General features: G+C 45.0%; 1 long non-coding RNA gene across 2 annotated transcripts in view; it reads left to right on the forward strand.

Moving 5' to 3' along the window:
• LOC126458528 (uncharacterized) overlaps positions 1-19,306 on the forward strand; it is a 151,197-nt gene that overhangs the window by 91,743 nt on the left and 40,148 nt on the right. For both annotated transcript variants that reach the window (XR_007585653.1, XR_007585654.1), the window contains exons 2-6: positions 5,914-6,057; positions 12,267-12,332; positions 12,442-12,504; positions 12,894-13,103; positions 13,254-13,547. This is a non-coding gene — a long non-coding RNA (uncharacterized LOC126458528). The remainder of the gene's footprint in view (positions 1-5,913; positions 6,058-12,266; positions 12,333-12,441; positions 12,505-12,893; positions 13,104-13,253; positions 13,548-19,306) is intronic.

Raw genomic sequence — 19,306 nt, forward strand, 5'->3', positions numbered from 1 at the left:
TTTTCAATTGGTGAGAGATCTGGAGAATGTGCTCGCCAGGGCAGCAGTTGAACATTTTCTGTATCCAGAAAGGCCCGTACAGGACCTGCAACTTGCGGTCGTGCATTATCCTGCATAAATGTAGGGTTTCGCAGGGATCGAATGAAGGGTAGAGCCACGGGTCGTAACACATCTGAAATGTAACGTCCACTGTTCAAAGTGCCGTCAATGTGAACAAGAGGTGACCGAGACGTGTAACCAATGGCACCCCATACCATCTGGCCGGGCGATACGCCAGTATGGCGATGACGAATACACGCTTCCATTGTGCGTTCACCGCGTTGTCGCCAAACACGGATGCGACCATCATGATGCTGTAAACAGAACCTAGATTCACCCGAAGAAATGACGTTTTGTCATTCGTGCACCCAGGTTCGTCGTTGAGTACACCATCGTAGGCGCTCCTGTCTGTGATGCAGCGTCAAGGGTAACCGCAGCCATGGTCTCCGAGCTGATAGTCCATGCTGCTGCAAACGTCGTCGAACTGTCCGTGCAGATGGTTGTTGTCTTGCAAACGTCCTCATCTGTTGATTCAGGGATCGAGACGTGGCTGCACGATCCGTTACAGCCATGCGGATAAGATGCCTGTCATCTCGACTGCTAGTGATACGAGACCGTTGGGATCCTGCACGGCGTTCCGTATTACCCTCCTGAACCCACCGATTCCATATTCTGCTAAAAGTCATTGGATTTCGACCAACGCGAACAGCAATGTCGCGATACGATAAACCGCAATCGCGATAGGCTACAATCCGACCTTTATCAAATTCGGAAACGTGATGGTACGCATTTCTCCTCCTTACATGAGGGATCACAACAACTTTTCACCAGGCAACACCGGTCAACTGCTGTTTGTGTATGAGAAATCGGTTGGAAACTTTCCTCATGTCAGCACGTTGTAGGTGTCGCCACCGGCGCCAACGTTGTGTGAATGCTCTGAAAAGCTAATCAAATGGTTCAAATGGCTCTGGGCACTATGGGACGTAACATCTGAGGTCATCAGTCGCCTAGAAGTTAGAACTAATTAAACCTAACTAACCTAAGGACATCACACATATCCATGCCCGAGGCAGGATTCGAACCTGCGACCGTAGCAGTCGCGAGGTTCCGGACTGATGCGCCTAGAACCCCTCCGCCACCGCGGTCGGTGAACAGGTAATAATTTGCATATAACAGCATCTTATTCCTGTCGGTTAAATTTCGCGTCTGTAGCACGTCATCTTCGTGGTGTAGCAATTTTAATGGCCAGTAGTGTATCTGGGCGTAACTTTGCAAAAGGATATGAAATGGAAGCTGCATGTGAGAAATGAGGCAGGGAAGGCGAATGGTAGACTTCGGTTTAATGGGAGAATTTTATTTCTTGAACACCGCTCGAATGTTTGGGATCCGCAGCAGATCGTATTGAAGGGGGACATCGAAGCATTTGAGGCGGGCCGCTAGATTTTGTTACCGGCATGTCCGAACAGCACGTAGATGCTCGGGGACTCAAATGGGAATCCCTGGCGGGGAAGCGACGTTCTTTGCGAGGAATACTATTGAGACAATTTAGAGAGCCAGCCTTTGAAGCTGACTTCCAAACAATTGAACTGCTGCCAAAACACGTTGCGCGTGAGGACCATGAAGATAGTCGTTTTTTCTCTCGCTCTATCTGTGAGTGCCCTCGCTCTATCCGTGAGTGGAAGGGGCGAAGGAAATGACTAGTAGTTTCCCAGGATACCCTCCGCTAAGCATCGTACGGTGGCTTGCGGAGTATCTACGTAGATGTAGAAATGCTTAGATTCTCCTCTTTTCCGGTTTTCCCCACAGCCCATGATGCACTGCAAGGAATGCTGTGGTCCATACGTATGCTCTCAGAAATTTATTCCTCAAATTAAAGCCCAGGTTTGATACCAATAGGCTTCCTTTGGCCAGGAATGCCCTATTTTCTTGTGCTAGTCGGTTTTTATGTCCTCCTTGCTTTGTCCGTCATGGGTTATTTTGCTTCCAAAGTAGCAAAATTCTATAACTTCATGATCACCAATTTTGATCTTCAGCTTCTCACGATTCTGACTTCTGCTACCTCTCATTACTATCGTCTTTTTCTGTTGTATTCTCAGTCCACATTTTGTACTCATTAGACTGTTTACTCCAGTCAACAGATTCTGTAATTCTTCTTCACCCTCACTAAGGTTCAAATGGCTCTGAGCGCTATGGGACTTAACTTCTGAGGTCATCAGTCGCCTAGAACTTAGAACTACTTAAACCTAACTAACCTAAGGACATCATCACACACATCCATGCCCGAGGCAGGATTCGAACCTGCGACCGTAGCAGTCCCGCGGTTCCAGACTGTAGCAAGTTTGCACACAAACAGTTATCTGTAAATTGTTTACAGCATTACACAGGGAATAATAAATAAAATGGCACCGCCATATTGGAAGAAAACATCTGTAATATATAACCTGCAGCACTAGAACCAACAACCCTACCACTTGAGCTATATCCACCATCCAGAAATTGGCGGAAAACAGACGAAATTTAAGTAAATATTTATGACTGTAATCAAACCCAGAACATTCCATCTGCACTACAGTATTTGGATAGCACACTTGGGCTTATTAGCAGCGATCGTGGGATGGGGAGAGCTGTAGATTCTCATGAGACCGAGGTAGACGGACTCTATACTGCCCTTCACTTGGCAGACTGGAAACAGCTGTATCCGTCAAGTGTCTAGGAGTATCTGTCGGAGTGACTGAATGTGGAATGTTCACGTCAATTTAACAGTGGGAAAGATAGCTGCCAGACTAAGATTTATCAGGAAAAGCTTAAGGAAATGCACTTTACCCACAAATGATGTTGCATCCAGACCTTTGTTCGACAAATCCTTGCCCGTTGATCGTCGCTTTGGAACCTTTACCACGATGGATTGAGGGCAGGGAGACAGAAGACGGCTTAAAAATAACGCTACGCGCTCTTCACGGGTTTATTAAGCCCGATCGAGAACCTCAAAGAAACTGTCAATGATATATGATATGGTATGTTCATTTGGGCATGTCCGAATGAACATACGAGGTGTGGCTAGAAAAAAACCGGACTAATACTGGTGAAACAATAAAACGAATACAATAAGGCTGAAAGTCGCGCGGCCTGTCACGTGACTCTCGCTCCGCCTACTGCTCGAGTTTCATCTGCCTCCTGCACTCAGTCTGCCCGTGGCGTCTGTTTTAAGTAGTTGACGTTTTGTCTGTGCGTCGGAAAATGTTGAGTGTACAGAAAGAACAGCGTGTTAACATCAAATTTTGTTTCAAACTAGGAAAATCTGCAAGTGAAACGTTTGTAATGTTACAACAAGCGTACGGCGATGATTGTTTATCGCGAACACAAGTGTTTGAGTGGTTTAAACGATTTAAAGATGGCCGCGAAGACACCAGTGATGACACTCGCACTGGCAGACCATTGTCAGCAAAAACTGATGCAAACATTGAAAAAATCGCCGTTTAACAATCAGAGCAGTGTCTGAGTTAACAGGAGTTGACAAGGAAAGTGTTAGGCAGATTCTTCATGAAAGTTTCAACATGAACAAAGTGTGTTCAAAAATGGTTCCAAAGTGTCTCACAATTGAACAGAAGGAACGCCGAAGAATGATTTGTTCTGACATCCTGGAAAACATTGAAAGTGATCCCACCTTCTTACAAAATGTTATTACTTGCGATGAATCGTGGTTTTTTACTTACGATCCCGAAACTAAACGCCAATCGATGCATAGGAAAACTCCTGGTTCTCCACGACAAAAAAAAAGCACGAATGTCAAAATCGAAATTCAAGGCAATGATGATTGTTTTTTTTTGACATCAAAGGGATTGTGCACATTGATTGGGTACCAGAGGGACAAACAGTGAATCAGCATTACTACATTAGCGTCCTGGCTACCCTACGTGAGCGAGTACGGAGAAAACGGAACGATTTGTGGAGAAAAAAGTCATGGATCCTTCACCAAGATAATGCCCCAGCTCACAGTGCGTTGTCAGTGAAGACGTTTTTGGCAAAACACAACATTCCCATCTTAGATCATCCACCCTACTCACCTGATTTGGCCCCCTGTGACTTTTTTCTTTACCCTAAAGTCAAGTCAGCTTTGAAAGGAACTAGATTTGAGACTGTTGAAGCAGTAAAAGAAAAAGCGACGGAAGTAATGTATGGACTTACCGAAAATGATCTGCAGCATTGCTATGAATAGTGGAAAATTCGTATGGAGCGGTGTAGAGACCGAGGAGGAGAGTACATTGAAGGAGATAACATGAAATTGTAAACAATTGTAAATAAATGTTTTTTTCCAGCATCAGTCCGGTTTTTTTCTAGCCGCACCTCGTATACCATCTTCATATCGATAAGGTTTACCGGCCAATGATCTTCTTCAGTGTGGATGCACTCACACTGCCCGAACTCTTACGGGAATCGGTAGATTGACTGCCGCAGGGGTACCAGAAATGTAGTGTGTGGACAGTAAGTTGGAAATGTGGGTCTCACGGGGAGCGTGCCAGTGATAAGTCCCTGGAGTCGCACCATCTACTGTGTCCTCGTTGGTTCAGACAGATAGAGCGTTTGCCATGTAAGCAGGAGATCCCGAATTCAAGTCCAGGTCGGGGTATATATTTTCAACTCTCCCCGTTGATATTTATCAACGCCTCTAAGCAGCTGAAGGTTTGGATTTCATTGTACTTTCATTGACTCTCAGTGATGTCAAGTGGAAGACTCTCCGATAAAGTCGCTTGAAGTTGCAGACAGCGGTGCTCTCAAAATCCAGAAAAACCCACCGGGCGAGGAAGTGCAGTGGGAGGACAATGGACTCGTATTTGGGATGACGTGCAACCGTTTCCGCCCCAGGAGATTACAGTTCCTCTTACACAAATGGAATTACAGGGTGACTTGTTTTTTAAACTGCAAGAACAGGTTAGCAGGAGTCACAGGAAGCGTAAGATACCTTCCAAAACAATGACTGCTAAGTGAGACACAAATCACAATTACTTTCATTTATTCCAATAAACTTATTGACAAAACAAATGACAAACAGTGGTAACATTAATGTAAGATCTTGGCATATGTGTTTCTGTGTATGGAAAAAGGGGGGGGGGGAGGGGCAGATGCTAATAATCGTGCAAGTGAATTAATTGTAATCATCGCAAAGTCCCCAGTAATTGTCATGATAATTGAAAACAGGTAGTACAACAAAACGGAATAAGTCACACCTGTGGACTGTTCATTAACCTAAAACACAGGTCTTCAGAGTGACCGAATGGCTTAATGTCTCTGCATTTCATCTTTTGGCTGTGGCTCGGTCTCACCATAGTATTGTTGATGGGGAGTGAGGTGACTGCAGAATCGATCATTGGCGGAACCAACGACCCTCGCCAGCAGTTAAGGCCAAACCAACTCGAAATTTTCCAAATATATCAGCTCAGGTGGCACAGCAGGCTGTCGGAGTCGATGGTGGCTCTCAGCGTGGCAGTCTGTCCGTGTAGGATCCTGCACCTAGAGAAGTGTTGGATTTGGAGATGAAGTTGATTTGTGATGAAATGTTTACTATAAGGAAACTTTATATTGCTGCATTTTGTCTCTCTTACTACATTCTAATTGGCTGGGCACTGGATCTTCTAAGCACCAACCAATAAAAAAGCTCCTTGGAAAACACTAATTCCATTCCTCTAGCTGGTTAATAATAATGTTCGTCCTACGATTTTCCACAGAGAAAAGTCGCCTCAGTCTCTGCCTATATCTCTCTCTAACCAATGGGGAACTCTTCGTCTTCACAATCCTGTTTCCCTTTCTAACCTGTAGTTCATTTACTTCAGCCAATGCTGGTGGTTCTTACATTGTGTAAACGTTTGTTTTTTGCAGAGTCAACACATTCAACGGTGTCTCATATTTTCAAAGGTCCAAAACCGCAAGGCGTCTTCGAGATGTTCGTCTTTGGTGTCTGGTGCTTTGTGGAGAAACAGTCAGCTTCCTATATTTGGGCGTGATAGTGCCTTCTGTTACAAAGTAAGTATTCTCACTCTACACCCAGTTTTTAAAATGGTTCCAACAGGAGACTGTGCCATGCGAAATTCTATCTCTATTACTACGGATGATGGCTGGAGGGATATTGATCCTAGCCTCTCCCTCAACAGGCTTTTTGTTCGAATTGTCCCTGGCGACCCATGTGTTCTTTACACTGCTCAGAATGCTTTCAGCTTTCTCTCACTTCTGCAAAGGAGGCAAATTCAAACCTAGAGTAATAGAAGAGTTGCTTGTCACTCACCGACAATCACTAGCACTGGTGTTCATCGTATTTCTCCATGTCAATTAAGTATTCTGGTCAAATGGATCTTGCAATATGAATCTGCATTCGTTACGTGACTGTTTCCAGACAGAAGATAATATAACAGAATTCTCCTTTGACTAGTTCCTCTTCCTTCAGAACTTCTGTCATTTTCAGCAGTGCTTAACATTCCCTCTGCTCAGCAAAAATGTCATTTAACGCAGCGATCGCTCAGATTTCCTCCACACTGCTATGTTCTGCCAAAGAATCCCTCTAAAGGCAGTCAGTGTACTTGTCCTCGGATCCATTTATGTGTACCACTATGATGTCATGCTCCTGAACCCTCAGTGCCCTTCTTGCCTGACGACCTTCAAGATAGTCAACAGGAACAGAGAATGGTTGTACATCCCAAAAGTGAATGGTTCAACAAATAAGTATGGCCAAAACTTGTTAATGGCCCAAAGAACTGCAAGACACTCTCTCTCGGTTTACTGTAGTTCATCCCAGTCTTTCACAGTACTCTGGAAGCATAAGCTATCACCTTTCCAGCACATTCTGCGAATTGCTACTAGAACTGCACGTATCCCATAACTGGTAGCACCAGCGTCAAGTACTGTTTTGACTTCTCTTAATATAATATAGAATATAGTAGCTCATTTTTAAGTACAAAAAATCTTTATTGGTCTTTGTTCCAGGAAAATTTGGCACCGTCGTGCAGAAGTTCTTGTAAAGGGATATGTTTTGGTGCCACAGTCCTTTGTGAATTGCCAGTAGTATAAACACATATCGAGATAACTTCTCGCATCACAAACTTTCTGAGAGGTCTAAAATTTATGACTGCCCTTATTTTCTCTGGATTGGAACGGATGCCATTGCTATTCACCAAATGAGCCAATACTTTTGTTCCTTGGGCAACAAAGAGGTACTTTTTTGGATTCAGGCAGAGGCCGGCAGTCTGAACACCTTCAGCACGGTTGTCAGATGGCTTAGGTGTTCGTTAAATGTCCTCAAAAGGAAAGACACGTCATCCATTTGAGGTGTTGAAGCAGCTCGCTCACCATACGTCCAAAGACAGCTGCAGTGCTACACAGATCAAGCAGTATAACTTTAAAATCAAAGAGGCGATCAGAAGTGATGAAGGCACTCGATTTGCCAGTAACCTGTCCGCATGTCTGTATTTGAAAAATTACCTTGTTCCTTTCAGTCGATGCTTGCTGCGTTTAGAATTGTCTCGACTATAGATTCTTTATGGAGCTCAACAACGGTAATGTCACCAAAAATGACTAACTCCACCCTCGCTATAGATATACAGGGTGAGTCACTAACTATTGCCACCAAGAATAACTCCGAAAGTATGATAGGAGCTCAAAAGCTTGTGGAACTAAAGTTGCATGGGACAACGGGGATCATAATATGATGTAGGTTTTTTGTTGCTAGATGGGGTCGCTTCAGAGATGTGAAGGTCAATTTTGTCTTTTTAAATGGGATGCTATAGTTTGGTACTTAGTTTCTGATAGCGGCTATCGAGGCGAATCCAATGATGTGTAACAGCAAGGTCTTTGAAGGTCAACGAAGATCAAAAAGGTGGCATGAACGTCCATTTACAGAAGGTGTTCGAAGTGATGACTATTGTTATCAGTGCCGTCCTGCAATCTTCTTATCATGGATTGAGTGGTATTCCTTATCACTTAGGCACTTATCGAAGCACATGCTCTGACAATTCTCTCTTGCATATCTGCAGGTGTAGTTGGAAAGTCTTTATAAACAATATCTTTTACGAATCCCCACAAGAAAAAATCCAGAGGCGTCATGTCTGGCGAACGAGCCGACCACGACATATCTCCTCCGCGTCCAATCCAACGGCTTGGGAATAGTCTCTGCGACTCATTTCTAGCCACCAGCGAAAAATGTACCGGACACTTATTGTCTTGATATTATATTCTGTACCTTGTTCCTAAAGCTATTTCTTCCAATAACAGACCTAATGTTTCATACCGAGCGAGGTGGCGCAGTGGTTAGACACTGGACTCGCATTCGGGAGGACGACGGTTCAATCCCGCCATCCTGACTTAGGTTTTCCGTGATTTCCCTAAATCGCTCCAGGCAAATGCCGGGATGGTTCCTTTCAAAGGCCACGGCCGACTTCCTTCCCCGTCCTTCCCTAATCCGATGAGACCGATGACCTCGCTGTCTGGTCTCCATCCCCAACAACCTAACCCCCTAATGTTTCCTGCAGGAATGTGGTGTACTTCCTACCTTTAAGATTTCCTTCGATGAAACAGCGGCCTATATTTCTGTCCTCCAGAATCCCAGACCATGCATTCACTGACCATAGCTTTTGGTGTGCAACTTGCAGCAGCCAACATGGACTTTCAGTTACACAATAATGTATGTTATGCAAATTAGCATTTCCATGCTTCGTGAATGTAGCCTTGTCCGTAAATAAAATCAAATTAATAAATGTCATCCCTCTGAAACCGAAGTTGAGCCCATAGGTAGAATTCAATGTAACACATACAATCCTTACCAGTTAATTTTTGGTGGAGACTGATATGGTAAGGATGATATTTATGGTGATGCAGAACACGAACACCACTACTCTGGCTCATGCCAGATTCCCTTGTCATCTGAAGCGAACTGACACAAGGATCTCGAATCACTGCGGCAAGAATACCAATGTCCGTTTCCTCGTTAGTAACTTTCCTTTGCCGGATATGTTTCCGACGCCTTAAAGATCCAGTTGTTCTCAATTTATCATACACATATTTAAATGTACGACGTGTGGGGTGAGGATATCTTTCAGCTTATAAGTCTCTAGTTCTCACTTAATTTCGTTGGAATTCTTCGTAAACGAGAAGCATATCGACTTGTTTTTCGAAGGAATGCATCATTCACATTCGCTTGATTCGACGATACTAGTCTTACGTTCCTATTGGTGTTGTATTACGAAACCGTCGAATTGTGTTTACATATCAATGACACGTTAGATGGATACGGAGAGAATTGTCAGAGCATGTGCTTCGATAAGTGCCGAAGTGATAAGGAATACTACTCAGTCCATGATAAGAAGATTGCACCACTGCATTGATACCAATGGTCTTCACTTCGAACACCTTCTGTAAATGGACGTTCATGCCACCTTTGTGACCTTTGTTGACCTTCAAAGACCTTACTGTTACACATCATTGGATTCGTCTCGATAGCCGCTATCAGAAAATAAGTACCAAAAAAGCATCCCATTAAAAAAAAAGTTGACCATCGTATCTCTGACGCTACCTAGCAACAAAACACCAATGTCATATTATGGCCCCCATTGTCCAACGCAACATTTGTCCCACAAACTTTTCAGCTACTATCATACTTTCGGAGTTATTCTAGGTGGCAATAGTTAGTGACTCACCCTGTATAGTGAGGTGATAAGTCACGGGTATCTCCTCATATCGTAACAGACCTCCCTTTTGCCCAGTATAGTGCATCAAGTCGACGTGGCGTAGACTGAATAATTCGTTGGAAGTCCGTGCAGAAATGCTGAACCATGCTGCCCCTACAGCCTTTCAAAACTGAGTAAGTGTTGCCAGTCCAGGATTTTGTGTGTGAACTGACCTCACAATTATTCCTACAAATGTTCGATGGGATTCACATCGGGTGATGTCAGTGACCAAATCATTGATGCGAATTGTCCAGAATGTTCTTCAAACCAATCGCAAACAACTATGGTCTGGTGACATGGCACAATGTCATCCATAAATATTCCATTGTTGTTTGTGAACATAAAATCCATGAATCCGTGAACAGGGGTTAATATTAACGCATATTGTTGATGGAAATTTTTTATACAATGGGGATAGGTGCATTTCGTAGGACAGGGATATTCCTATTTATCTACTGATTGCATCGCATACTTCGGTCGCTCTGCTTACTGATAGACGTGTCTCTCCAGGGAAGTGTGTCGGTCGCACTGGAGTCTGACGATGAACGAGCAGTGATGGGGCCAGCTTGGTGTGGTGCCTGGCAGTTTGCAGCTGCCTAGGGAGACCAAACGCACTGGGCTACCTTCCCTGCAGACACTGGAACCCTCGCCTTCTCCGCTTCCATGCCACAGGGGCTAACTGGAGTGGCAGCCCGCAGTGGAAGAGAAACTGATGGATGATTGTAATGTTAGCTGCACATGTGCAATGATGGGCATCTACTGCGAACAAAAGATTTGGTTTCGAAGGTTAGCATTTTCATTCAATGAACACTTTCACCACCAGATGTTTCAGCTGCCGAGAATGCTTCTGGGTTGTATGGCCCTGGTCCATGGAACTCTTCTATCCTTGACGTTTCGTCCGAAGCTACATTGGACATCTTCGGAGGTGCTCCTAGTTCTGCTGAGTTTTGCCAAGACTCAGCTCAACCAGGAGAAGCTCCGAAGATGTCCAGCGTAGTTTTGGACGAAACGTCAGGGATAGAAGAGTTCCACGGACCACGGCCATACAACCCGGAAGAATTCTCGTTGGCATTTTCCTCCCACAGCTATGCCCTAATGAACAAGACCACATATTTCGAGGGATACAGCTGGCATTGGGATTCCTAAGATATCTGTTTCTCGGCCACATACAGTCATTTGCCAGTACACAAAGGATGTCTTCACAAGGTTCCTCTACCTGATTCTCTCAGAATTTTTTTCTCCCTCACAGCAGCCATCTGCACCAAGCATGTTTCAGCCTGCTTGATGAAAAAGAAGGTAAGGGTAGAGTCCTCCACCGACAGCTGTATTCTAACGAACAACCGTATTTTGAGGGATGTAGATGATATCAGCAATGTCAGGACATCTGTTTGTTCCAGAATGACAGTGTTTTTCTAGAGCTAGCAGCTGCATCCACTTTTCCAGCCACATGCAACATGCCAGCCACTTGTCAGCTAACAAAGAATGTTTTCGAAAGGTCCCCCTATCTGTTTGTCTCAGAATTTTTTTCTCTCTCACACAGCAGTGTTCTGTTCTTCAAACACCTGCACCAAGCCTTCTTCAGCCTGCTTGAGGAAAGAGAAGGCAAGTTCTAACTTGCTGATATGACATTCTGATTTATTATTGGTCCTCTGCAAAATACAGGGTGGAGTCTGATGATCACCATCTTTGACAGTGCATAGTTGTGTCAGTGTGATTCCTGCAACATGAAACGGTCAGCCAGCAGTGATGCCAGCGGTAGGGGTGGTGGGAAACGGCTAAAATTGGGTGAACTGCCACGTAAATGTTTATAAAATGTTTGGACTCAGCTACTCACTCCAACTGCCATCTAGTGGCAGCTTCAGACTGGCCAGGTCAGACTGTCCAGTATAGTCTGCTCCCTGTCGGAAGAATTTGTAACCTATGTGCGGAAGTGGACCTCCCAGGTCCTTTGTGTGCGCAGGTAGGATTAGCCGTTGTAACGGCCGAGCAGGTAGCTGCGAGACCCCGTAGCGGACGGGCGTGTATGTTTTCCAGCTAAGCCAGGAGCCGCAGTTGGCGCGCTGCCTGTGCAAGTTGTAAGGTTTAATGTAATAAACACTTATACCAGACAACTTGTTCCGTCTAGTTATTGTGAGTGGAAACAAGGGGAGGACAGTAAGTCCTCTCGCACTATACATTCACACTTCAATGTGCCACACGGGAGAAAGAGCCCGCGCGCACATAAAATATTAGTTCAGATTGCGACAGTTATAAAATTTCGTAGCAAAGTATGCAAATTTTTCTAAATTGTGATAGGTCTTTGTAACAGCTGGTTACTACAGTTCTTTTTTCTTAATATTACAGCATTCATTCCCGAAATGTTGATGGAACTAGAACGCCACCTGGAAGCGGAAGAGTTTGAGCTACCATGATATAAGTACATCTCAAAATTCTGTGTGTGACAGTTTACATGTTCAGAAAATATCTCTTGAGGTATTCCAATCGTAACAAGTGCTTATAACATTTCCACTGTTGTTCTAGCATTGGAGCAGCAGCAGCTGGTAACTGGAAGTCTCCACCAAGTGAAATAGCTTGTGCTAGCAGCATGTAAGTACATCTCCAAATTCTGTGTGGTAGTTTACGTGTTCAGAAAACAGCTCTTGATGTATTCAGATCCTACCAAGTGTTTATAAAACTTTTGATCTCGCTGTTGCAGCATCAGAGCAGCACCTGAGGGCCCTTGAGCTGCTGCTGCTGGAGTCTGAAGTGCAGCAAGAGAGTAAGTACAGTTGTAATATGTTGCCATTAGACTTTTTTATCATATAGAGTTGTGTGTGGTACATATAAGTAAATACATACACACACACACAAATATATATATATATATATATATTATAAATACATAAAATAAACACACACACACACACATGTATATATATATATATATATATATATATATATATATATATATATATACTGCTCAAGAGGAAAATGAGATTCCTATAGAGGTAATTGTCGAGAGTGATGACCTGGTGTCATCACTTCCACCTGGTATGAACTTTTTACTTATTTATTTAATTTTTTCGTAGTTTTAATCAATATCTCACTGTAGTCACATTCAGTACATAATTTTTCCTGTCGTTTCTGATAATCAATATCTTGTTGTAGGCGACATCCGTGAGATGGATAGATGGCTCAACAACAGCAACATCAGTTCCAGTGAGGATGAGATGCTTGAGTGGTAACGTTAGATGATGGCTGCTGAAAGGCAGTGTGATGCCTCCCTTCTGGAGCAGGAGGTGGAGATATTTGATTGGATGGGAGAACTACCAGAAAGAGCGACTGAACTGCTCAATCCTGGGACCTAGAATGTAAAAGGTGATTATAATGTGACCGCCATCGCTAAAATATGCAATTATTATTCACGAATGGCGATTTACTTAATTGTTATTGTTTGTTTACAGCATATATTTTTAAAAAATCTTGTGCACTGTGCTTAATTTTTCCCATTATTCGTATGTTACACAGGTGACATCAACACCGCCACGACAGGAGACGGCTGTGACACGTGCACCTAGAGCGGTGATTGTAGGGGCGGGTGTCACACACACACACACACACACACACACACACACACACACACACACCCGAGCGGTCTTCACCGTCGTGCAACGATCTCCCACCCCCGAGGCTGGCGATGGTGAAGGGTCCAGGATGCAGCGGCATCAGCGTGTGCCCTCTCCACAGCCTAGATGCTTCCTCAGCAGCTCACAACCACCACCTCTTCCTCCTCCCGCTGTTCATCCACGCCAGCAGCAAAAGGTATGTGTGCCTTGGCTCATACCCCTCAAACCAGAAGGCACCAACCCCCAACTTCTAGCGGTTCTAGGCGCTCAGTCCGGAACCGCGTGACTGCTACAGTCGCAGGTTCGAGTCCTGCCTCGGGCATGGATGTGTGTGACGTCCTTAGGTTAGTTAGGTTTAAGTAGTTCTAAGTTATAGGGGACTAATGACCATAGCTGTTAAGTCCCATAGTGCTCAGAGCCATTTGAACCCCCAACGCTGTCACCCACCGGGTGTACACAGTCGTCTCCTAGTTGTAGTGTTAATGATGATGTACCTGTGGCTAGCTGTAGTGCTCTATCCCATTCTGATAGTGAAGCACATCAGATTAATGGCATCATGACCCCTCTATAATACTTGGCGATTGCTTTGAGGGGCGTATCTCGTTCACTAGAATTGAGAATCCAGCTGGGGTATCGTGACACAGGTTTCTAGAAGCATACCTCCCGATGCTGCAGGCAGAGTTCCTCAAAGCCCTAAAAGATCCAAGATATATTGCCATGAAATGTAATGCAGTACTCGGATGAGAGTTGACTCTCCCAACCATACAGCAGGGTGCTGCTGAGGAGAAAACGCTGCACTACATCTGGGGTGATAACGGCGTTATATCTCAGAGTACATCAATAGCCGAGTGGTATTGTGAATCCACCTTGGGTGCCACACTGGCCTGGTTTTCTGAGATGTAAGTAAGAGGGTCAACTAAAGCACTCAGCCAAATACCACACCTCAACATCCATATTCATGTCTTCGATCCGTTAAATGAAGGGTACAATTGTATCAAACTCTCTAGGGATACAGCTGATAAGAAAGCATGTATTAATGTCCAAAATGAAAAGGATAACGCTTGTTTGGCATGGTCAATCCTGGCTTGCAAGAGAATTTACAATGTATATCCAGGGCCTACAGGTCAATACCACATGTGCAAAAATATGGTCCCGAGGAGGTATAACTTTGATGGTATCAAGTTTCCTATAAAGATCCAGAATACACCAAAATTAGTCGCACAAAATCCCAGAATATCAGTTCACATTTATAATCTGAAGAAGCAGAAAAGCAAGCCAGATGAGCAGGACAAGCTTAATGTAGTTGGTCCACTCTATTTTTCGAAATGTGCAGGTGAGCATGATCTTCATGTAAAAGTGCTGCCCTCCTCTGAAGGTGATAATCAGCATTACATTGGATTAAAGACATGCCCCACTTCCTTTACAGCCAATCGTCGAAATACGAACATAAAAACACAATTGCTTCAGGTGTCTAAATACCTTCTCAGTCCGGAGGACTGTGAATCCAAGGAACTGGTATGTGTTGTTATGCCTACAGAAGAAAACTCGATATTAAATTCAAGAATATGCACCACCAGGAACAATATCTGTTTGTTGTATAGACAGACTTTTGAATGTCTTCTTGCCCCTATCACCCATTGTAAAGGGAACCCCTCATCCTCACATACCACCTTCATGCAAAAACACCATTTCCAGCAGCATATCAAATTGCATGCTCCTATGATTCAAGTCTTAAGCGCTATGAATCTTATATTGGGGTTGCTCACTGACCTTTAAAAACTCTCAAGGGTTGTTCACAGGCCTTACAGCAACAGCATCCCTACGACCGAATAGGAGGAGGATAAAATTTTTGATAATGATGCGGTTAAATGTCATTTTTGTCGGCTGCTGTTAGACAGAAAAGCTAAAACTCCCCATAGAGACCACTGTCTTATGTTAAAGTTCCGTGATGCAGTTCACAATGCATGCAATTTGAAGTATAACTTACAATGACACCTACCCGTTTTCTTCCATAATTTAAGTGGGCATGATGCTCACTATCTAGTTGAGCAACTGGTTAATTTCGGCTGGGAGAAAAACAGGTCAGTGGCCTGCTTGAAAGTGTTGAGAAATATATTTCACTCTCCAAACGAATGGCGCCAAAAATTCCTCTCCGCTTCCTTGAGGCGCTATGTTTTACACAGGTGCCAATCCAGAAACGTGTTGAAACTCTACCTCTGGAGGGTGTGCCTGCCACCCGATCTCCATACCCCAGTGAGGAAAAGTTTGTTTGTGACCAGGAAAGGAATTTTGCCTTATGCATATCTGGATAGTAAGGCAAAACTCGACTTAACCAGGCTAGCTGACAAATTTGGATGTACCAGTATTCTCACAGGCCATGCCATAGCTAATGCCGATTATGAGCTCGCCATGAATGTGGCAGGAATTCAACATTCCCAATTTCGGTGAATACACAAGACTATACATGAACACCAACCTGCGCTTGCTTGAGGATGTTCTTGAAAAAGTTCCAGGGTGTAGGCACGACCATGGCCACATATACTCTCTGGACCCCGCCTTTTATTACATAGCATCTGTGTTGTTCTGGGACATAAAGCTCAACAGAATGAGGCGCAGTATCGAACTTTCGTCTGATGCTGATATTCTTGTTTTCTTTGAGCACAGGATCTGTGGAGGACTTTCAGTATGTCCATACACACACAAAGGTAAATACTCCGCATATGGATGTGGGATTCAATGCATCCCTCCGTTCAAGTTACAATCTATATTTGGATGTGAATAACTTATATGGGCACACCATGACACAGCCAGTGCCGATAAGTGGCTTTCAGTGGGTGCCCAAAAAAGAATTAGAGGGGTTACATGGAAAAATAATGGGTCCGGCGTAGGGTATCTGGTGTTGGGTATCTGATGGAGGCAGACCTCATATACTCTGTTACTATGCATGAAATGACAAGCGACTTGCCATTATGTCCAGAGCAGCAAGCTTCAAGAGGAAGCACAATCCCTAAACTGATGACCACTTTTGGACACAAGCCGAGGTACATAATTCATTACCATAGTCTCCAGCTGTGTGTAACTTAGGAATGGAGCTAGATAGAATCACCCAGGCTATCTCATTCAGTCAGTCCCCCTCGTAGAAGAAATATATTGAATTAAACACCGAAAAGAGGGCACACGCGACTAGTGATTTTGAAAAAGGTTTTTATAAATTAATTAGTAATTCCATTTTCTGTAAAACAATGCAGAATGTAAGAGACGAACGCGATAGTTTGATTAGGACAAAATGGGAGGAGCCATGGGGCATAATAAAGTGCATTGCCGGACCTAATTTTAAGTGGGGTCACTATTATCACTAAGAATTTTGTTGCTGTGGATATGTTCAAGACTTCAGTAGAGTTTACAAATCCTATCTACACTCCTGGAAATGGAAAAAAGAACACATTGACACCGGTGTGTCAGACCCACCATACTTGCTCCGGACACTGCGAGAGGGCTGTACAAGCAATGATCACACGCGCGGCACAGCGGACACTCCAGGAACCGCGGTGTTGGCCGTCGAATGGCGCTAGCTGCGCAGCATTTGTGCACCGCCACCGTCAGTGTCAGCCAGTTTGCCGTGGCATACGGAGCTCCATCGCAGTCTTTAACACTGGTAGCATGCCGCGACAGCGTGGACGTGAACCGTATGTGCAGTTGACGGACTTTGAGCGAGGGCGTATAGTGGGCATGCGGGAGACCGGGTGGACGTACCGCCGAATTGCTCAACACGTGGGGCGTGAGGTCTCCACAGTACAGCGATGTTGTCGCCAGTGGTCGGCGGAAGGTGCACGTGCCCGTCGACCTGGGACCGGACCGCAGCGACGCGCGGATGCACGCCAAGACCGTAGGATCCTACGCAGTGCCGTAGGGGACCGCACCGCCACTTCCCAGCAAATTAGGGACGCTGTTGCTCCTGGGGTATCGGCGAGGACCATTCGCAACCGTCTCCATGAAGCTGGGCTACGGTCTCGCACACCGTTAGGCCGTCTTCCGCTCACGCCCCAACATCGTGCAGCCCGCCTCCAGTGGTGTCGCGACAAGCGTGAATGGAGGGACGAATGGAGACGTGTCGTCTTCAGCGATGAGAGCCGCTTCTGCCTTGGTGCCAATGATGGTCGCATGCGTGTTTGGCGCCGTGCAGGTGAGCGCCACAATCAGGACTGCATACGACCGAGGCACACAGGGCCAACACCCGGCATCATGGTGTGGGGAGCGATCTCCTACACTGGCCGTACACCACTGGTGATCGTCGAGGGGACACTGAATAGTGCACGGTACATCCAAACCGTCATCGAACCCATCGTTCTACCATTCCTAGACCGGCAAGGGAACTTGCTGTTCCAACAGGACAATGCACGTCCGCATGTATCCCGTGCCACCCAACGTGCTCTAGAAGGTGTAAGTCAACTACCCTGGCCAGCAAGATCTCCGGATCTGTCCCCCATTGAGCATGTTTGGGACTGGATGAAGCGTCGTCTCACGCGGTCTGCACGTCCAGCACGAACGCTGGTCCAACTGAGGCGCCAGGTGGAAATGGCATGGCAAGCCGTTCCACAGGACTACATCCAGCATCTCTACGATCGTCTCCATGGGAGAATAGCAGCCTGCATTGCTGCGAAAGGTGGATATACACTGTACTAGTGCCGACATTGTGCATGCTCTGTTGCCTGTGTCTATGTGCCTGTGGTTCTGTCAGTGTGATCATGTGATGTATCTGACCCCAGGAATGTGTCAATAAAGTTTCCCCTTCCTGGGACAATGAATTCACGGTGTTCTTATTTCAATTTCCAGGAGTGTAGTTAGGTATGTGTACACTGAACATCTCCAAACTCTACATGTACTCCTTCCACTATGAGTTTGCTAAAACTCACTTCATGGAACCAAAATTACTTCATGTGGATACAGATAACTTCATCTACTGGGTGAAGGACTGCGATGTATATGAAGCAATTGGGTGTCATGGCACTGAATTCGACACATTGGGATACATAGCGAATAACCCTTATGGAATTGTTCCACAGAGCAAGAAGGTTATCGGCTTAATCAAAGATGAGGTGGATGGATTGCTGATTGTTGAGTTTGTGGTTCTAAGATCCAAAATGTGTGCATATTGTACAATAGATGGAGCCACACAGAGGCAGACTAAGCGTGTGCAATTTGCGGCATTACATGTCCTCATGGTCGAAAACCTCTTGCAGTGCCTGTACAGTGATGTTCACGATGATCGGCCACAACTTCCGCATCTGGTGCAGCAAACTAGTATTCGAGTGTGAGATCACGAGGGCTGCACTGTGCTGCAAACTAAGGTATGGTGTCAGTCACCTCATGAGTCATTTATGAGACAGGATCGAAACCCTCCCATACTCACGCTATTTACTTAAAGCGCAAGAGGGGGTGGGGTACTCCAACAGTGAGTATGAGAGAGAGAATGAGTGACTGGCTGACTGAGAGCTTGTGCCAGATAGTATGGCTCTTTTATCATAGTGTAAATATTGTATATGTGTGGTGTATAGTGTGCCTGCATCTGTAAGTGCTTATTTATCTGTGTGTATACTTGTGAGTGTGCTCGAATGGGGATACCTGTGCAAATATGTATGCCTGTGTGTAAATAAATTGTTTATTTTTTTCTGAATTAGTGGTGTACTATGTATGCATGAATTTGAACCAAGGTTCCCCTCCGCACTTGCACCGAAATTCCACTGATGCTGCCAGCAGATACTGTGGAACCAAACAAAACGGATGTCAGACAACCCATAAGGGGTGGACGACCCGAAAACCCACGTCGTTTAATCAAAGGATCGACTAACTCAGAGGCAGTACGCTGACAGCACTTAAATAAACTTGTCAGTGAAAATAACATAACCACACACAGCCCCACGAACATCTGCACGAGGACTAGACGATGTTCACGGC

This window comes from Schistocerca serialis, chromosome 2 (genome assembly GCF_023864345.2).
Source record: "Schistocerca serialis cubense isolate TAMUIC-IGC-003099 chromosome 2, iqSchSeri2.2, whole genome shotgun sequence".
Classification (NCBI taxonomy): domain Eukaryota; kingdom Metazoa; phylum Arthropoda; class Insecta; order Orthoptera; family Acrididae; genus Schistocerca; species Schistocerca serialis.